The 6,000-nt window shown below is 45.8% G+C and overlaps 1 protein-coding gene across 5 annotated transcripts in view; it reads right to left on the reverse strand.

The window, feature by feature from the left end:
* Positions 1-3,593, reverse strand: part of ZC3H12D (zinc finger CCCH-type containing 12D) — a 53,958-nt gene extending 50,365 nt beyond the window's left edge. Inside the window, exons 1-2 of one of the 5 annotated variants that reach the window (XM_049905324.1) lie at positions 3,294-3,593; positions 2,283-2,331 (exon numbers count right to left, since the gene is read on the reverse strand). The gene's annotated coding sequence lies outside the window, so the exon portion shown is untranslated. The other 4 variants (XM_049905239.1, XM_049905171.1, XM_049905111.1 and 1 more) reach the window with 4 other exon arrangements.
* Between the last annotated feature and the right edge of the window lie 2,407 nt (positions 3,594-6,000).

A 6,000-nucleotide genomic window follows, 5' to 3' on the forward strand; every position in this document is an offset into this window, starting at 1 on the left:
GCAGCACATAGTCACTCCCGTGGCCTCCTGTGCTGGCCTTCTTACAACTCCCCCGTCTCCCAAACCCTGTCCAGTTCACTGCACTCCCACTGGAGGAATATCCAAACAACAACTCTAATCTTGGAGTCCCCTACTACTCCAAGATCCCCATGTCTCCCCACCCTATGCAGGGCAAATGTTAACTCTTCAGCATGACATTCAAGGCCCTTCACAATCAGACCCTGACCCATTGGCCCTGACCCTCCAACTCATTGGCCACCTATCTCTAGTCCAGCTTCACCTCTATTCCTTGACTAGTGACTAGCCCTTCCCTCTCAGAATGGTTGTCCCCTTGGGCTGGAGTCCATCTTTGGTCCAATTTCCATGGAAGAAGAGGACACTCACCCAGCCTGGCAGACCAGTCTCATACCACTGCCCACTACTCACTGACCCCTAAAGAGCCATGGACCCTCAGGCCTCCAGGCTTTTACTCAGGCTCTTCTCTTTGCCCAGAACACCTGCCCCCTCCTCCACCAGATCTAACCCCACAGTCACATCCTGAAGCCTTCCCAATCCTGATAGCCCTATCTACACTCCCACCTCACCCCTCCCTACACTGCAGCATCCATTTTAGTTTGGAAGAAAGAGAAGGGAAGGAAGAAAGACAGTGACAGGCGACGTGAACATAAAACTCATATCCGTGTGGTTCTTCATGGTTTCCACGTTGCTTTCATATAGAGACTCTTATTTAAACTTCCCTGTATCGCTGGTGGGTAGTCAGGGTAGATAAAATTATTCCTTTTTCACAGATGCGGAAACAGGCTCGGAGTGGTACAGAAGTTATATAACTAGTAAATGGCAGAGAATGACAGGCAGCAGGTGCTGAATATAATTTTTGATTTCAGTTTTATCATGTAATCAGGAAAGAGGCAGCATTTTGTTATTGCAGAAATGAAAAAAAAAAAAAAAAATGACTGGGTCAGGCGACTCCTTGGTCACAAAGCTATTCCACAGCAGCTCCAAGGACAGTCCATGTTTATCTTGTAACAATGCATTCCGATGTGGCAGAAACACGAACATTTTCTAAATGGAAAAAAATGGGGGCTTTTACCTGGGCTGGGGGAGGGGAGTGGCCTTGTGATACCCTTGTCTGTCTGCTGCAGGGCTACAGAACCCTCAAGTTATAACTCGCATTCCTTTTCTGAGACGACTTTGGAAAGGTTATGTGTGAAACGAGAGGGCTGTTTTCCCACAAAATCGACAGAAAAAAAAAAAAATTTTTTTCCAGAGACTTCTGTTTCCCCCTTAAGACTTCAAAATCAACTTCATTTCCTTTTAAAACTTCTAAATAAGGGAGAAAGGCCGGTGCGGGGGTTGGGGATGGGAGGGTGTCTGTTCTTAGGAGCCTCGTCCAGCCTTCAGGTCACAACCCTCCTCAAATAGATGTGATGGTCTTTGAGTCACAGCACTACCACTAGCTTCTTTTTCCTTTCTATTTTTAAGACCAGAAAGTATGAACAATTTCATTTCCGTTTTCTTCCTCAATCTTGACTGGAAGTCACGAACAGCAGAGATAGTAACACTTTGAAAATCTTCAAAGTCTCTTCATGAGGTTTTACAGTGGTCAGCATAGCTAACGCTTTCCTAGGTTAGTAGTCAAGGCAGCTGTAGAGATGCGCTCAGGTTGAATCCCGAGCCTTTTGTGAAGGTGGTCTAACAAAACAGAGTGAAAGGAAGGGAGCAAGGGTGAGAGAAAAAGAGAAGATATTTCACAGGTGAAACAAGGGGAATCAGGTCTGATTTGTTTCTTCTAGAATCATCCAGTCTGGGTTGAGGGCTACAAGGCTAAAGCTCTGTAACTTCTGACTGGAGGAGCCCCTGAGGAAAAGAGGAAAAAATCAACTGAAAGAGGAGAAAATGAGAGTGATGAGATATGTAGAGAACCAGTAACTCACGTTCACACAACGTTTTGTACTTATAAAGTGCTATCTCATATGTTATCTTTGGAAATCCCAATGTCCCTGGGAGGTTGAAAGGGCTACCTCATTAGTCATGTTACAGGTGAAAAAACAAGGAAAAGGGGTTTTGGTGACTTACCCAAGGTTGTACAGCTGGGAGAAAATCAGACTCCCAAGGGCCTCCCAGGCTCTGAGTCCAGAGAGAGCAACCCAGGGCTTCCCCAGGTGCCCCCCAGCGGCTGGCCAAGGCCTCAGGTGCTGCAAAGCAGAGTGCACCCAGGTGCCAGCCCCAAAATGAGCACATTCAACTCATCCCTCCTCACCCCCAAGCCCGTTCCGGGTCACCTCAGTCAGCTCCAGAGAAATTCAGTATATTCCAGCCACGAGAAGTCACCTGCAATGACCAGGAGGAAATGGTCTCACCTCCAGCTTCTACACAGAGTCCAAGCAGAAATATTCTGGGTCAGCTCAGAGCTAGACTGAAGGCCCTCAGTGGAGTTGTCAGTTAGATTTTGAGGAAGTCACAGAGAGGCAAAGGCTTCAGCCCACAGGACCTGAGTTAATGGCTTTGCCTTTTGTTTTCTTCTCGAAATTATCCCGTTAAGTTATTTTGTACTGCTCTAGGTTAATTAGGGGTGTGCACACAAGTATTTACACCCTCGATCCATACGCCAGAGCAGCGCTGAATCAAAATTTAATAAAATAAAACAACCCTCTGTGTACAATATTAGACACCATAACCTATTCACGGACCAGAAGTTAGTACCCTTAATGGGTATAAGGAAGCAGCCAAAATTGTCTTCACTGCAGTCGGGTTAAGTCCTATCTCAAGTCCCTTACAGGCCTTCTCTAAGCCCACACAGAAGAGATGGTGCTTGGGGCTGCCACCAGACATCCTTGTTTTGCATTCAGCCAGGAAACTAGACACTCACAAATCAATATCCAGTCTAGAGGACACTTTTGTGAGCATGCGAACAGGTTTAAAATGTGCCCAAGAGTTCTACTCTTTTATAAAATAAAAATATCTCCAAAGACCACAGCAGGAATTTTTACTTAAACTGAAGAGCTTTCTCTGATTAATCGTTCCCCACAAAAGCCACACTGAGATTCAATACAATTTTGCTAAGTGTTTCATCTAAAGAAAATTAAAGATGCTTGCTTTATTATTTTTTTTTATCTGAGCACTTAAAAAAAAAGACAATTTAAGGGATGAGAAATCAGACGGCTCAGGATAATACTGTTCTCTAGCCTCCCCTTTCCCTTGTCCCATATATCCTAGTCTCTTTCCCCCCACTCCAGACTGAAGTCTGCACAGTGCTGGCCATAATGACTGGGGGCCAGAGGACACACACTCACCATCAGCGCCCGTCTCCCACTGGGTACGTCGTCACGCAGCCCTCACAAAGGACACTGCCTGCAACCTTCACACAGACACTCTCCTCCCAGAGAGAGACCTGGCTAGCCAGAAGTCACTGGAGGGCAAATAAGAGTCCAGCCCGCCCAGCTGTGCAGCCGTTAGGAGCCACTTCATGCCCACACTCCACTTCCTGGACGCCAGAGTCACGTTTAGCTGCAAAGGTAGGTTTGCTTTGGGTTTAAAAAAAAAAAAAAAGAAAGGAAGGAAGAAAGAAATCAAATGAGGGAGGGGGACTTGAGTTTGAGCCACGACATGAGTCATCGAATCAAAGTTTAACAACCACATGCAAAACATGCTCTGTGGGAGGGACGGGTGGGCTGAGCTGCGTGGGTGCTGCACGGGAAAAAGAAAAAAAAAAACTAAACCCAGTACCATCGGGTTGATTCCGACTCATCGCGACCCTATAGGACAGAGCAGAACTGCCCCATAAAGTTTCCAAGGAGCACCTGGAGGATTTGAACTGCCGACCCTTTGGTTAGCAGCCATAGCATTTAACCACTAGGCCACCAGGGTTTCCCTGCACAGGAAAGCCAGAGTAAAGATGCATGAACAGTCCGGGGAGGAGAACTTTTATCCTGAGTTCCCATTCATGCCTCCAGCTCAGAAGAGCACCTGATCCTAGATGCTCATACAGAAGGCTGTCACAACCCAACAAAAAGAGAGTTGGGGAAGGCAGAGTGTTGGGGCCAGGGAGAGGACAGAGATGATGCACATTATGAATTGAATTGCGTCCCCCAAAGTATGTTTTGGAGCCCTAACCCCTGCACCTGTGGATGTAATCCCATTTGAAATAGGGATTTCTTTGTTATGTTAATGAGGTCATATAACTGTAGAGTGTGTCTTAAACCTAATCAATTTTTGAGACACAAAAAGAGCAGGTTAGGCACAGAGCAAGCACAAATGGGGGAAGGATCGATGCTACATGGAGATCACCAAGGAACAAAGGGACACTGTGGCAACAGAAGCCAAGACAAGGATCTTCCTTCAGAGTGGACAGAGCGAGCCTCCCCCTAGAGCCAGTGCCCTGAATTCAGACTTCTAGCCTCCTATACTGTAAGAAAATTAGTTTGTTAAAGCCACTCACTATGATATTTCTTTTACAGCAGCTCTAAGAAACTAAGAGGATATGTAGGTAAGGAACATGGGCACAGAGAAGGACCCTCATCCCTTCCTTCACAAAGAGGGGGACTTCCAAGCAAGTCACAAAGTCCTCAAGAGTAAGGGCCAGGGCACTCCTGTCAGGGATACAGTGACCCAGCAGCTTCCCTCCATGAAGAGAAGTGGCTGCTCAGTGAAGTGAAACGTTGTTCAGATACCCCAAGTAGAGACGCCTAGCCCCAAGGATCATGTGCCTTTCTGTGATTTTATAGGGGAATAAGAGAGAGACAAGGAAGAAAGCATTCTGGATTCAAGAGCACCCTGAGTCATCCCCTCATATGAATACTGATTGACTCTGTAAGCAGACTGTGATAATGTGTGGTAGCCCAGATGCCCCCAAAGTCCCTGCCTTTTGGTGTTCAATCTTTGTTGTAGTCCCCCCTCACTTTGTACCGGGTTGGTCCATGTGACCAATAGAATAAGGCAGTTGTGAACGTATGTCACTTTCGAGCTTAGGTTATAAAAGATACTGCAACATGTTTGATAATAAATGTTTATCAGTGTGTGAGATAATAAATGTTGTTTCAAGCTAAGAAATTTTGGGATAATTTGTTACTCAGCAAGATAAATAATACAGGTGGGCACAATCCCATCTATGGCAGGCAGAATAATGACTCTTTAAAGATGCACACACCCTAATCCCTTTACATGGCAAAAGAGATTCTGCAAGTGTGTTTATATTAAGGACCACGAGATGGGGAGATTATCCTGCATTATCTGGATGGGCCCAATGTAATCACATGGGTCTTTAAAATCAGAAAATCTTTCCCGGTGGAGTTCAGAGTTAGAGCGAGGCGTGACTATAGAAGAATGCTCTGAGAGATGCAATATTGCTGACTTCGAAGATTGAGGACAAGGGCTATGAGCCAAAGAATATGAGTGACCTCTAGAAGCTGGCTGGAAACAGCAAAGAAATGGGTTTTCCTCTAGAGCCTCCAGAAAGGTAGGCAGCCCTGCTAATATCTTGATTTTAGCCCAGTGAGATATGTGTGAGACTTCTAACCTACCAAGCTGTAAGGTAATAAATTCGTGTTGTTTTAAGCCACTAAAAAAAAAAAGAGAGAGAGAGAGAGAGGTAGCTGCTTCTCTCTCACTCTGGCAGGGGGAGCCTGACCCCAGACCCATGTGACCACAGAATTCCGCAGCTCATCTTGCTGCAGCCTCAGCAGATACCAGCATCAGACCCAGAACTCTGTGTTTATCTCCTGGACAGGAAAAGAGGCCGTCAGAGATCAGAATAAAGGAAAGGACAATCATGATTTAGCTGCAATAACTCTGGAAAGGACAATCAAACCACACCGCAGCCTACCTCCCGATAAACAACAATGTCTACAGCAGTGACTTGACCAAGGACATATCATCGGCCAGTTTGGTCAAGCTGGCTTTAGAACCTGGGAGTCAATGCCAAGGAAATAAGAACAGCACAAGATAACTGGAATTTGCTGTTCTTTATATCTTCCCAACTTGTTGCCCAAAAAAAGATTTGAG

Source organism: Elephas maximus, chromosome 1, assembly GCF_024166365.1.
Source record: "Elephas maximus indicus isolate mEleMax1 chromosome 1, mEleMax1 primary haplotype, whole genome shotgun sequence".
Classification (NCBI taxonomy): domain Eukaryota; kingdom Metazoa; phylum Chordata; class Mammalia; order Proboscidea; family Elephantidae; genus Elephas; species Elephas maximus.